This window comes from Nicotiana sylvestris, chromosome 8 (assembly GCF_000393655.2).
Source record: "Nicotiana sylvestris chromosome 8, ASM39365v2, whole genome shotgun sequence".
Classification (NCBI taxonomy): Eukaryota; Viridiplantae; Streptophyta; class Magnoliopsida; order Solanales; family Solanaceae; genus Nicotiana; species Nicotiana sylvestris.
Window position 1 is genome coordinate 219,836,821 of NC_091064.1, and position 14,295 is coordinate 219,851,115.

Genomic DNA, 14,295 nt, shown 5'->3' on the forward strand with positions numbered 1-14,295 from the left:
AACACGCAGCCAAACGAATTCTCCAAGACCGTTAGATAAAGAATTATAAGTCTCCCCGGCTCAGGGGGAACCAATACGGGTGGATTTGATAAATATTCTTTGATCTGGTCAAATGGCTCTTGGCATTCCGCCGTCCATCCTACTGCGACATCCTTCTTCTACAGCCGAAAAATGGGTTCACAGGTTGCTGTGAGTTGAGCAATAAATCTGCTGATGTAATTCAACCTTCCCAACAGACTCATTACTTCTGTCTTGTTCTTCGGCGGTGGCAAATCTTGGATAGATTTGATCTTTGACGGATCCAGTTCGATACCTCGCCGACTAACAATAAATCCCAAAAGCTTCCCAGATGGAACCCCAAATGCACATTTGGCCGGGTTGAACTTAATATCATACCTTCGAAGTCTTTGGAAAAACTTCCTTAAGTCTGCTACGTGGTCTTCCTGATGCTTGGACTTTATGATCACATCGTCTACGTACACCTCAATTTCTTTGTGGATCATGTCATGAAACACAGTGGTCATTGCTCTCATGTACGTCGCCCCAGCATTCTTCAAACCAAATGACATTACCCGGTAGCAATAAGTTCCCCACGGCGTAATGAAGGCTGTCTTTTCCGCATCTTCCTCATCCATCAGAATCTGATGATACCCAGCATAGCAATCCACAAAAGATCTGATCTCACGTCCGGCACAATTGTCGATCAAGATATGGATGTTGGGTAAAGGAAAGTTGTCTTTAGGGCTTGCCCTGTTCAAATTGTGGTAATCGACACACACCCTGATCTTTCCATCTTTCTTTGGTACCGGCACCACATTAGCCAACCAATCAGGATATCGAGTGACACGAATAACCTTTGCTTGCAGCTGCTTGGTTACTTCTTCTTTAATCTTCACACTTATATTCGTTTTGAACTTCCTCAATTTCTGCTTGACGGGAGGGCATGCCGGGTCAGTGGGCAATTTATAAACCACTAAATCTGTGCTTAACCCCGGCATGTCATCATACGACCATGCAAAAACATCTTTGAACTCAATAAGTGTTTTGATCAATTCCTCCCTGATATTTGGTGCAATGTGGATGCTTATTTTAGTTTCTCTGATATCGCCGGCATCCCCTAAATTGATGGCTTCTGTGTTATTTAAATTGGGTTTCCATTTTTCTTCAAACTGGCTTAACTCCCTGTTTATCTCCTCAAATGCTTCATCCCCATCGTATTCGACTTCATTATCATAATCGACCTCTTGTATGGTTAGCTCGGAATCAGATTGATCTTTTAGACTAGGTTGGAGATCCGTTGTGCATGCCATGTCATTAGAACCAGTATGGAAAGAACTGTTCAGAAAAAGAAACGAAAGAAACAAAATTTAAAATAATAAAAAATAAAATAAGAAATAAAGAAGAAACTTTCGTTTTATTAAATTATGGGATAACAAGGTTTCACACTTTATTGAACATAATAAAAAGAAATCTGGATTACAAAACTGAAAAATCCAGAAAACAGAAAAGGAAAATCAGAGCCAACTACCAGGACTCCCTCCAAGTAGGAAGAGAAGTAGCTATCCAATTGTTGACCTTGACCTTAGGACCCACAAACTGTATGTCTGCCTTACTGGAACCCTCTCCAGCTTCTATCATGTTGATATCGGCAAACACTCTTTCAAAGCTTTCATTCAAATCTCTATCTGGCCCCATCAGAGGTCCAAGAACTTCCGGGACCGGCAACTTTCTGCACCCTGCTTTGACAAATGATTTGGACAAGCATGGGACTGGCTTAGGAAGGACCGAGACTCTTTTCTTCAATTTGTGGGCTCGCTTCACATCCGCTGTAGTAGGCTTGAATCCCAACCCAAAAGTTTCCAGGTTCTTGGGCAAAGAAACTGGCTGGATCATTCCCTGCAGATCAACCCCCAGACCTTTCCCTGGTACAAACCCATTATTCAACATTTCTGAGTCTATCATGAAGGTTGCAGCTGTGATTCTGGGAAGTGGAAGGCCCCCGCCCTCAGGAATTTTGTCTACTGAGACTGCGTCGAAAACCTGATAAACCCATGGGCCCTTATCATTGTCGGATTCTATGAAAGGCACAATAGCATCACTGACGGCGTGTGTGCCGTCATCCCCGTGTACCACAATCTCTTGTCTATCCCATTCAAATTTGACCACTTGATGCAGTGTAGAAGGCATTGCTTTAGCTGCATGGATCCAGGGTCGTCCCAACAAAAGATTGTACGACACCGCCACATCTATTACTTGAAATTCCATGGTGAACTCGACTGGACCAATGGTTAATTCCAGTACGATATCACCCACTGTGTCAGTGCCACCCCCATCAAAACCTCGGATGCAGACACTGTTCTTGTGGATCCTATCATCAGCAACCTTTAGTTTGTTCAGAGTGGCCAAAGGACAGATATTGGCACTTGACCCATTATCAATTAGTGCTCGAGTGACCACCGGTTCTTCGCATTTTACCGTCAGGTAGAGTGCTCTGTTGTGTTCAGTACCCTCTACCGGTAACTCATCGTCAGAGAATATCACCCGGTTTACTTCGAAGATCTTGTGCGCTACTTTCTCCAAATGGTTCACTAAGAGCTTGTCCGGGACATAGGCTTCGTTCAGAATCTTCATTAAGGCCTGACAATGGTCGTTTGAATGGATTAACAAAGATAGCAACGAAATCTGGGTCGGGGTCTTTCTCAATTGCTCTATAATTGAGTAATCCTGCGCCTTCATCTTCTTCAAAAATTCCTCTGCTTCTTCCTCCGTCACTGGCTTCTTTATTGTTTCCGGATTGACCCTTCTCAATTCTGCGGGAGCAAAACACCTTCACGATCAAGTTAACCCCTGTGCCTCGCATACGTCTTCCATAACCTCCTTCCCCTTATGCGTCACTGTCACTTGATTGTAGCTCCACAACACAGCTTTCTCACTTGTTATCGGCAACTTTATGACTGGCTTGATAACACCTGGTTCCACGTGGACCCTTTTTACTACCAACATTGGTTTGTTTGCTACTCCCTGCAACACTGCTCTGACTGACTCTGGCTTCTTCGCAGCAACAGACGATCCTTTCCCTACTACCACAAATGGCTTGTCATATACCTTTCCCGACTGTATCACTGCCTTTCCACTGGTCGACTCTTCATTAGGACTGGCGCGAATCATCATTACCGTTTGTGAGGGTGTTTTTGGTTTCCCTCCTTCGTGCACTAGTTCGATCAAGTGGGCTTCATGGTGCACCGGTAACGGATTTTCATTGATGTTGGGTGCCTCTAGTGCCTGAACCTCGATACTATTCGTGTCAATAAGATCTTGTATGGCAGTCTTCAACTTCCAACATTTCTCAGTATCATGCCCGGGAGCACCCGGACAATATTCGCAGCTTACTGAATGGTCCAGATTTCTGGGAAGGGGATTTGGCAATTTGGTTTCAACAGGACTTAGTAGGCCTATCTGCTTCAACTTGTGAAACAGAGTAGTATAGGTTTCTCCCAACGGAGTGAATGTTCTTGGCTTCTGCATCCTTTCGTTCCTGAAAGCCTGATTTCCGCGGAAGCTTGGCCCTAAAGGATTCCTGTAGGCCCTCGGTGGTGGATATGTGTTTTGTGGAGGTAGATATGTGTTTTGTGGAGGTAGATATGTATATTGGGGAGCCGGTGCACGCCATTGCGAATAAGCCGGAGGCTGGCTGTATGTTTGGGCGTGATGGACGGAGAAGTGGGGCTCTTGTGGTGGATAATAGGGTTGTGGAGGGTTGTATGGATTGTGTAGGTAGTTTGGGTAATGGGGTCTGGTTTGATAGCAAGGGGCTGGACCTCTTGATCTGGACCAAGTACCTGTTTCGACTGTTGCAACCTCCTCTCTCTTCTTTTTCCCAAGCGCACCTCCCGTGCCGCTTTGGATAGCCTGAGTTGTAGCCTTGATCGCCGAGTAACTCATTATCTTGTTGGACCTGAGTCCCTCTTCAACCATATCGCCCATTTTTACTACTTCATTGAAGGATTTATCAACCGACGTCACCAGGTGACCAAAATAGGTTGGCTCCAACGTTTGTAAGGAGTAGTCCACCATTTCACCCTCCCTCATTGGCGGATCAACTCTTGCTGCTTGTTCTCTCCAGCGGAATCCGAATTCCCTAAAGCTCCCTCCGGGCCTTTTCTCAAGCATTAACAGTGTGAGACGGTCGGGGACAATCTCAAGGTTATACTGGAAATGACCTGCAAATGCTTGTGCCAGATCATCCCAGGTATACCACCTGCTGGGATCCTGCCTCGTGTACCATTCTAATACGGACCCGCTTAAACTTTGGCCGAAATAGGCAAGCAGCAACTCATCCTTTCCACCTGCCCCTCTTATCTTACTGTAGAAACCTCGTAGATGTGTCATGGGATCACCATGTCCCTCATATAAGTCGAACTTTGGCATCTTAAAACCTGCCGGCAATTGAACATCGGGGAATGGACACAGATCTTTGTAGGCCATACTAACTTGGCTGCCCAATCCATGCATATTCCTGAAGGATTTCTCCAGGCTTTTCACTTTACGGAGCACTTCATCCTGCTCCGGATTTTTAGCTGGCCTTTCAGCTTCTGTAGGGAACTGAAGGTGAGGGGTGTAAGTGTATGGCTCGGGCGGTTTGAAGGTGAGTTCAGGAGGATAGTATTGATTGTCTTGAGCCTGAAACACTGGTTCATCAGGGGATTTTTACAACGTGGTGGGTGGAGGTGCCACGAAAATAGGAACAGTTGGTGGAGGAGGGTTTTGTTTAGGTGGTGAAGCTTGGGGATTATAGGAAGTTTCTCCCTGATAGTATTGAGCCATGGGGAAGCTCACTGATGGACCAGTGGAAGGGTGTTCCGGAGTCCGAGCTGGTGAAAGGGTAGGAGTAGGGGGAAGTATTGGTGTGTTTGTCCCTTAGCCCAGGCTAAGTTCATCCCAACAATATCTTGTCTCAACCTATCCATTTCCTCCTTCATCATTTGCATCTCTGTCTTTTCCTCCTCAACACTTTTGTCCGAACCAGACATACTTTCCGGAATGGGCCCTTTTGATCTTGTGTGGTAATGGTAATCTGCCAGAACGTTCTAACGAGCTAACTGTTTTGAAATCTCTTTCTCTGATATTGGAACAACAAACTTGTTAGCGTTAGAGTTTAACACATAGTGCAATTTCACATCAGGGAATGCAATGTTCCTAAACAGTTTAACCATTTCTAACATGTTTTTGCTTCGATTGCATGCGTCATTCCGGTTTATGTCCTTTATTTATTCACTTTCCCCTTTCTTTTTATCTTTGTGGTGGTGGTCGAATCTTATGTAGATTACCTACGTATCATGTCCCCGCATGAATCAGACCGGGCGTAGTTCTGCCATAAGTAAAATAAAGACCCAATTTTACCTTTTATTATCCAAATATGCTATTACAAGCTATTATTTGAGAGAAAAACAAACGAAATACAGACTCCATACTATTACCAATGTTTGAAGAGAACATAAGGGTAGACAACAAACTCTGAAAAACAAACAAGTGCAGGATTGAACTAGGGATACATTAAAGTCTTGAATTTCTGTGCCCGCGAGGCATCATTCGACCTTTCCGCGGGCTTTGGTGTTAGGCCTCTTTGCAAGCTTTTTAATTCCTCCATGATCTGGTGGACATAACCCATGACTGAAGCAAAAAGGATATCACGGGGCATTTCTTCACATGTTAGGCACTTCGTGGTGATGTAGCGCCCAATCTCATTGATCCTACCCCTAATTCTATCCCTTTCTAGGCACAGCTATTCTATTCGTTGATTCTTTAGTCCCAATATTCGAGTATTGTCAATGAGCTGATATTGGAACCTCTCCATTTATTCTTCCATTTGGGCTATTGAATCATAGCAGCGTTCCCTGTCTGTTTTAGCATCCCGGGCTTGTTTAAGGACCCGATCACTGAGAGTGGAATTTATTTCTCTCAATGTTGTAACACTCATTTCGTAATCGCTTTTCACTTGCCATAGGTGCTTTTTCCGTGCAGTTGTAACTTTTTCCCACCTGGACCGTATTCTTGCTATGCTAGGCTTGGATCTTTCCAAGTCTTTTCGGCCTTCAGCGACCTGATTCCTTAACCCTGCTATCAACCTTTTATCAGCCCGGCTTCTCAGTTGGTTGTCGGCATCCATTTTCATCTTCCGGATCTAAGCTTTGAGGATCTCGTTTTCTCTGGCTAACCTGTTCTTTTCTCCTTTGTCGGCAGCAACCTGCACTCTGTTCTCAAATTTTAGATCCTTAATCTGTTGTTTCAGCTTGCCTATTTCGGCAAGATATTCTCGCTCTTTGGCCAACCAGTCCCAACGCTCTTGTGAGGACTTGGCAAATTCTTGAAGGTGAGGTCTTTTAGCCGGCCTTCCAGACGACATTTCCCCTTTGTACCAAGCCTGATATCCAGGTGAAACTTCCCCTCTTGCTTGATTCAGCACACAAGTATTCGCCTCTAAGTATTAACATTGGCTCCAAATCTGGCGGACCCTTGCTTCAGGAAACTGACCATCAGAACTGATCTCAATCACCTGGGTGCTTAAATCCTCATCTTTGGGCACTATCTGACACCTCCCAAGTTGCCTCAAAACCCGATAAGGCGCATAAGGTTAAATGCTCTTAAGTCTCATCAAGAGAAAATGGGGCCTAGCTGCTGGCATGTATATGACTTCGTCGATCGGTAACCATCCCAGTGTCCACTGTATTTGACTGGCGTTGAGGCTCCGGAAATAGTAGGCGGACCTCATTAATTCTGGCGTAGAACTCTTCTATGCAGGTCTTTTCAGAAGATCCATGGCTCAGGAATTGGGCTCGGTGACATAGGTGTTCGGTCATCCACATTTGCAACAACAAGTTACAACCTTCGAAAAAGTTTTCTCCGGCTTTGCAGGCCGTGAGAGCTCGGAACATATCAGATACAATCATGGGCGCTAGCGTGCTATCTTTTTGAGTGAGCAAAGTACTGATGACCCCAGCTACCTTTATGTCGATATTCCCGTCTTTTCTTGGGAAAACTAAAAGCCCTAAGAAGGTTATCATGAAAGCAATCCGTCTATGTTCATCCCACTTTCGACGGTTACTTTTGCTGCATAACTTGTTTTCTGGCTTGTCGAATCCTCCTATGTGGCCATATCTTTGGTATATGAAGCTCAGAGCGCAAAAACCTTTTGCCAAATCAGGGTTATGGATTGTTCTGACTATCTTTAACGATTCCAGAAACCGGTGCACCGCTACGGCTCTTGGAGCAACCAGGTATTTATGCCTCAACGGAACCTCAGTACTGCCGATGTACCCTGCTATTTCCTCTAAAGTTGGGGTAAGTTCAAAGTCCGAGAAGTGGAAGACATTGTGCGCAGGGTCCCAGTGAGGGACTAGTGCCCTTATAATATCTCCTCGAGGCCTGATATCCAACAAACTCGTGAGACCTTTCAGATGTTTCTTGATTTCGTCATGCCCTTCTTTCTCTAAATCATTCCACCATAGCCGCAATTGGAGGAGGATTTTATTCATGATTGAAAAAGGTTCATTTTGAGTCGTGCTCATTCTGCACATTTATTAATAAGATTAAACAAGCGAAAATTTATTCGACTAAAAAACGATCTGATCATTTTTCCTAAAAAAACGGATTTTTCGAACACGACCTTTCAGCACTTCAGGGACGAAGATTTTAAGGTTGTGCTAGTTAACCAATAAATAATAAAAAATAAAAAATGACAGAAGTGGCCGTTTATACAAAGTCAGCCTTCCGGCGTTCCTTTTGGGAGCATTCGGCTATTTTTGATAAAAACGGCATCACCCGACTCTATAACAGAAAATTAAAATTTTGACATTTTTTTTACAAAATGGGAGGTTGGACCCGAAGAGGGTTGCCTACGTATCTCACGTCCTATGAGAATCAAACCGGCGTAGTTCGCCCAACATAAACTAAACTTGTAAACAAGACTCCTTTTTTTTCTCAAATAAATCAAACTAAAAATATTTTTTTTTTCATTTTTTTCAAAATTTCGGCAGGGTTTTGATACTACTTGGACATTGGTTTTATTTTTTCTAAAAAGTAGTTATCTCCCTACACTGCTATATATTTTTTTTTCAATTTTTCAAAAATTCTTGATTTCAGAAACCGGTCAGCATGCAGATCTGAAGCAAATAAATGTGCAAAACAAACAGAATGCAGCAGGATGGTCTTTTTCCATTTCAGGTTGCTAGTCCTAGATGGACCCAACCCCTGTGTTGAGTCCCCTAAGCCAGATGCAACATAATGCAAATAAACGTTCCTACTAGGGATCTGACATGAAGTCAAGTTATTCTAGGTTCAACTTGGGTATATGTTCTAGACAGTGTACCCGACCAGACAACTCGAGTTGAGGAAGGAGCTCTTTTCCGGGAACCAAAAGGCCAGCCGGCTTAGAAACTTTCCGAGCCTCTTTTATTTAGGGTATGACACTAACAGAATAGGGAGTCTTAACCAGTAAGCACATCCCCGGAGGTAAGAAGAAAAGGTTTCGGCACAGTTTATATGTATAGTTCAAATAATATCAAAGCAGTAAAAAACATCATTTTGCATATTAAGCACAGATCATATGAGAATATCAGATAATAAAGCCAAAATACAACAATTTATCAAGCTCGAATTCTAAACCTGAACCGGTGGATCTGGATGAAAAAACTTACGTCCCCAGCAGAGTCGCCAGAGCTGTCACACCTCCTTCTTCACTACAGCGCGAGGGGTGAATGAGTTTTTTCCAATTAAAGGACAATCGAGACGGGATTTATTTATTTATTCAGAGTCGCCACTTGGGAGATTTAGGGTGTCCCAAGTCACCAATTTTAATCCCGAATCGAGGAAAAGAATGACTCTATTTAACAGTCTGCGAATCAAAAATCCGGATAAGGAATTCTGTTAACCCGGGAGAAGGTGTTAGGCATTCCCGAATTCCGTGGTTCTAGCACGGTCGCTCAACTGTTATATTTGGCTTATTTATCTGACTTTATACAATTATGAGCTCATGTGCAAATTTTAACCCTTAACCGCTTTTATTATTATTATTTTTTTTATCCAGAATTGCAACATCATGGAAATATATCTCCAACCACGTCACATCAATGCATCCGTGGTTGTTGGCACATTTCAACTCTGTTGAGGTTTGGATTTGGGTCACATAAATGCGCACCCGAGTTTTAAGAAAATTAAATTATTAAAGGCGCGCCTAAAGCGACTAGCGTATCATTATTTTTGGGAAGAGGCCGTAAAAATTCACTAGATGGCCAACTCCAAAGTCCATCCGGTTATTGAATCCTTTTATTGAGGACCCCATAATTTGTGATTTACTGTGGCGAGGCACACCCCTTTTATTTTAAGGACAATCCTAAAGTGACTACATTTTTTTATTTTTAGTTTGTCTCTAAAAATAAAAGAAGAAAAATCCTGGTTAATGACATGCTTGAAAAGGTTACCACTTAGTAGTTATTAGCTTGAGACAAATGTTAGTGAGAAGGAATATTACTAAAATTGAAAGTACAAAACAAATACGGAATTGACAAATATTATCAAAAAAAAGGAAACCAATTATCCTATAACTAAATTAATTCACATGGTTAGATGAATTGAACCCTGGGAATTATTTGTTTACAAATAACTAAAAATAAAAAATTCATCCTTGATTGCTAATGCTTGCTATAGTTTACTATATTTAATCACTAACTCAACTTGTTTGAACTCAATTCATGCCTATTGGATTAATGATTTTAATGGTTATTACCATAATCTTAACTTCAAATGTAATGTATCTACATATTCTATGGAATTACTAATTGTTTTTATTTTTATAATTTGGTAGACCTAGACCAAACAAACCCCTTCTAAACAAATAAACTGCCTAAACCAAACCATAATGCCTAATTCGCAAAACTCATGCCTTGGCTAACTATTCAAGAATAATCTATTGTTTCAGGTTAATACCAGCTCCAACTATGATTACTTAAACTTGTTTAATTCCAACAACTCAATACACTTAATTCGAAGTGAGATAGAATTCTAAATACAATACACTGGAAACTATTAATAGTTTACAAATTACAGTTTATAATCAAAAGAAAATAGTTCTAGTCAAATATAAATTCCATCGTCCATATTCTTAATTTGAATTACAAAGATAGACTATACATCTGCCTATCATTTGACTATTAAACATGCAAATACAAATTAAATACTTGACTACTTGAGTATTTCTTTTCACTACAATAGCCGCATTACAATGATTCGAAAGTGTACCTGATAATAGAAACAGAAGAAAAGAGTGAAGATCAGTAGACCAGTAGCTAACAGCAGCGACAATCAGCACCAATATAGAATGACAACCAACAGAAATAATCCCAGCAATCAAGCAGTCCCAAAATCCAGTGAAGTAATGAAATGACAACAGAAAACTAAACACAGACAGATGCAAGGAAACAGTAGTTTTCTGTTTTGTCAATCACTCAAAGAAAGCAGCCTAAAACTCTTAAGCTTGAGAACTCCAACTCTTAATGCAAAGGTTTGTATTATTTCCAATTCTATGTCTATTCTTCTCTCTCTGTCTGATTTTTCAGATTTTTCTCTCTTTCAGTCTGCCCTCTTTCTGTCCAGACCTTCCCCTCTCTTTATACAAGTATCCTCTTTTCCCCTAGGTACTGCCCGACCCCTCTCTTCTTTGAAAAATCAGAATTTTTCCACTATCTGTCACTAAGATTGCCTTTTCCACTTAATCAGCCCCCCATTTCCTTTTGTTCCCCATTAAGGTATAAATTAATACTCCACTAACAAAGCACTAATACTAAAATATAAACCTGACTGTTTCAATCCCAAATTGCCCCTGAAAACCCTTAATATTACTGCCCTCCTAACACAAATACTACTGCATTACAGCTTTTAATTCTGAAACTCTGTTTAATCAAAAAGTTATCTAAGATTACTTCTGGCTAACAGCTATAACCAATTCAGATTATTCAACTCAAACAACATTTCAACTAGGATTCAAATCAGATCGAGTATCATCATAATAAAGACCAATGAATCAGGAAATAACCATACTGAACTAAAGGAACAATTGGCATATATACAGGGAATAAACTAACACAAATCCTAGACAAAAAGCATATGAACATTGTAAACATATTGAACGAGAATATATGCAGAAAGATGATGAATAATTAAGAGAAAAAGTATCAAACACAATATAAAGGAAACCACTGGAAAACCATGAACAAAGAATACCGAAAAACTATACGAACGACCTAATCAACGAAGCTTAATTGATCGATTATATATTACAATCAACACTGAACAAATCAGAAACAAAGAAATAGGCAATTCGGGTAATTTCAGTGTTATTGACAGAATCATGTATTAATTGGAAACTAATTAATCGACGCAACTTATTAATCGATTACACAAATTATAATACATAACAAATATAGCAAACAAAATAAATGATAGAATTGGTCCTAGTGAATATGAACAGAATCAATTGACCAAAAGAATTTAAAAATCAATACAGCAAATAAACAGATACGTAGAGAAGAAAAATGAGCAAATACGAAGGAAAGAAAAGGAAATACCTCATAATACCAGAATTATACGGACCCAGTCTTCGAAACTCTGATTCGGCCACTTTGAGATCGAACAGACCTTAGTCGAAGTATTCTCAACTGAAAATACTTCGATTAAGGTCGATTAGACCCCAACCTTTTATTTAATTTGGGCAGATTCTATGATTTGGAATTTTAGGGTTCTTGAGGGTCTGATTTGGGGCTTGATCATTTCTGGTCAGATTCGAACCAAACCAAGTTTGGTTTGGTTACGAGTGAGGTCAAGAGAGTGACTGGTGTGATTTTGGGGTACATTAGGATAGTTTTAGGTTTTGCCTGAATCTTCAAATGAAGATTTGAGCAGTTCCAGGAAGATTCGACCTAAGCTACTACCGGATTCATGACGAGGATGGTCAGGAGAAGCCATGGTGTTGATTTGGAAGCCATCGGAAAAGGTTGGGTTTTCAGACCAAGCTTTGATCGAATATTCGAGACGTTGGGGCATGATTCGAAGGAAACTAACATCAGATCTGGAAAGAGGATGTTGTGGGGAAGCTATGGTGTTAAGGTGGTGGCCGGCGGCGTAGTTGCCGCCAGGTTTCAGGCGAAGGGGAGCTAGGACGGCTAGGGTTTGGGGTCTGTCTCTGAAGGAGACGATGAACAGGAAAAGGGGGGGTGTTTGGTTTGGGGGGGCTGGGGTAGAAGATTAAGTTTATATAGGGGAGGGGTGGATGGATCCTGGCCGTTGGATCAGGTGAGATTGATGGCCAGGATCTCTTCACTTAAGGGAACGGTGCCGTTTTGGTTTAGTGGGGATTGGGTCGGTCTCAGATGGGAATGGGTCGGGTCAGGAGGGAAATCCTGGGAACCATTGGATCAACAACGATGAACGGTCCTGATCAAATACAGTCATACGGCGTCGTTTGGATTGGTTGCAGGTGGACTGGATTTGGCCGGGTATAGAGAAAGTTTTGGGCCTGATTTTTGGTTTTAAAGATTTTTGGCCCAGATCTGATTGGCCCTATGTTTTTTAATTCTTTTTATTTTCTTCTTTTAATTAATAATTTAACAAAAAATTCTAAAAATAAAAATGTAAAACCAAAATCAAAGTACAAAATATTAACTCTTATCAACAATTATCACACAAGTAAAAATATAAAATCACACGATGGCACACTTTAAATACATATTTTCTTCTTTTAAAACCAAATTATGGTTTAATTAATTCCTAATTGCACAATTAAATCCTAAATATGCATGCACATATATTTTTATTTTTTTATTTTATTTTAATTAATTAAAATAGGATAAACATTCATAGACAAAAAACACAAATAATTATTCAAAAATGCCACGTAAATCCTAAAAATTGCACACGAAGAGAATTCTGTTTTATTTTTTATTTCTTTTGGAGTAGTTTTCGTGAAGCAAAAATCACGTGCTCATAAGAGTTTGTATTCCTCATTTCTTCTTTTTGGTAAAAAACCAGTTATACTCTCTGATTATACTTGGAACCCCTTTTATTAATGTTATTTACCCTTTTAATAACATAGATGCACATGGTTTTTCTGCTACTTATTAAGATAAATAGATAAGTTATTCTTTTGTTACAAATCCCGTAACTAGAGATATTAACGCCTTGATTAATATGAAACAAAGGCATGTTGATTCTTTACAATTAGAAATATTGAGCATGAATATATTCGATACTTTACAATCTGCTAAGGTTCAGCAAAAGATTAAATTGATTGCTAAACAGATGGCTGTTGATGTTTGCGCCGATCACCCTAATGCCTTTTGGAACCGAAAAAGGCATATTGTAACTCTTCCTTACGAAGAAAACTTCTCCGAGGATAATATCCCTACTAAATCTCGACCTCGCCAGATGAATGCTGAATTAGTCGAATTCTGCAAAAACGAGATTGATAGTTTGTTACAAAAGGGTTTGATAAAACCCTCAAAATCTCCTTGGTCAGGTTCTGCCTTTTATGTTAATAATGCTGCAGAAAAGGAACGTGGTATTCCTAGATTAGTTATAAATTACAAACCGTTGAATAAACATCTGAAATGGATTAGATATCCTATCTCCAATAAAAGGGACTTGCTATCTAGATTATATGACGCCAATATATTTTCAAAATTCGATTTAAAATCTGGATATTGGCAAATTCAAATTTTTAAAGAGCATACTTATAGAACTGCTTTTAATGTTCCATTTGGTCAATATGAATGGAATGTCATGCCATTTGGTTTAAAAAATGCCCCTTCTGAATTTCAGAAAATTATGAATGATATTTTTAACCCTTATCTAGATTTTATCATCGTTTAAATTGACGACATATTAGTATTTTCTTAAACATTAGAGATGTATATTAACCATCTTGATATTTTTAAGAAAATTGTAATACAAAACGGTTTAGTAATTTCTAAACCAAAAATGAGTCTATTCCAAACAAATGTTTGATTTTTAGGTCATAATATTTGCCAAGGGAAAATTACCCCGATATAAAGATCGATTGATTTTGCCTCAAAATTTCCTAATGTTATTACTGACATGACTCAATTACAAAGATTTTTGGGAAGTTTGAATTATATATCTCCTTTCTACAAAAGTTTATCTTGTGATCTAGCCCCGCTATATGACAGGCTGAAAAAGGATCATAAGCAGCCTTGGACTGACCAGCATACTGCGTTAGCCAAAAGTATT